Below are 244 nucleotides of genomic sequence, written 5' to 3'. Positions count from 1 at the left end.
GTTGTTTACCTACATCTATGGTCATACACACACATAGAGTACATACTTCCTTACTCTTTTTTCTTTTTAATCTTTCTCTTCAGTCCTTGTGATCTCCGTTCCAAAATCGACCGCCACAAGCCTGTTCGCATTTGTATATTTATGGCGTCATCTACAGACACTGGTTTTATGCACGATCTTAAAGCCAGGGTTTCAATAGAGGCAATCAGGCGAGCAAACTTTTGCGTCTTCCTATTCAACAACA

At 40.2% G+C, this 244-nt stretch overlaps 1 protein-coding gene across 1 annotated transcript in view; it reads left to right on the top strand.

Moving 5' to 3' along the window:
• Window positions 1-244, top strand: part of LOC119589478 — a gene marked incomplete at its 5' end in the record, with an annotated part of 91173 nt that overhangs the window by 86710 nt on the left and 4219 nt on the right.

This window comes from Penaeus monodon, chromosome 25 (assembly GCF_015228065.2).
Source record: "Penaeus monodon isolate SGIC_2016 chromosome 25, NSTDA_Pmon_1, whole genome shotgun sequence".
NCBI classification, from domain to species: Eukaryota; Metazoa; Arthropoda; class Malacostraca; order Decapoda; family Penaeidae; genus Penaeus; species Penaeus monodon.
This window is presented reverse-complemented; position numbering and strand designations above follow the sequence as displayed.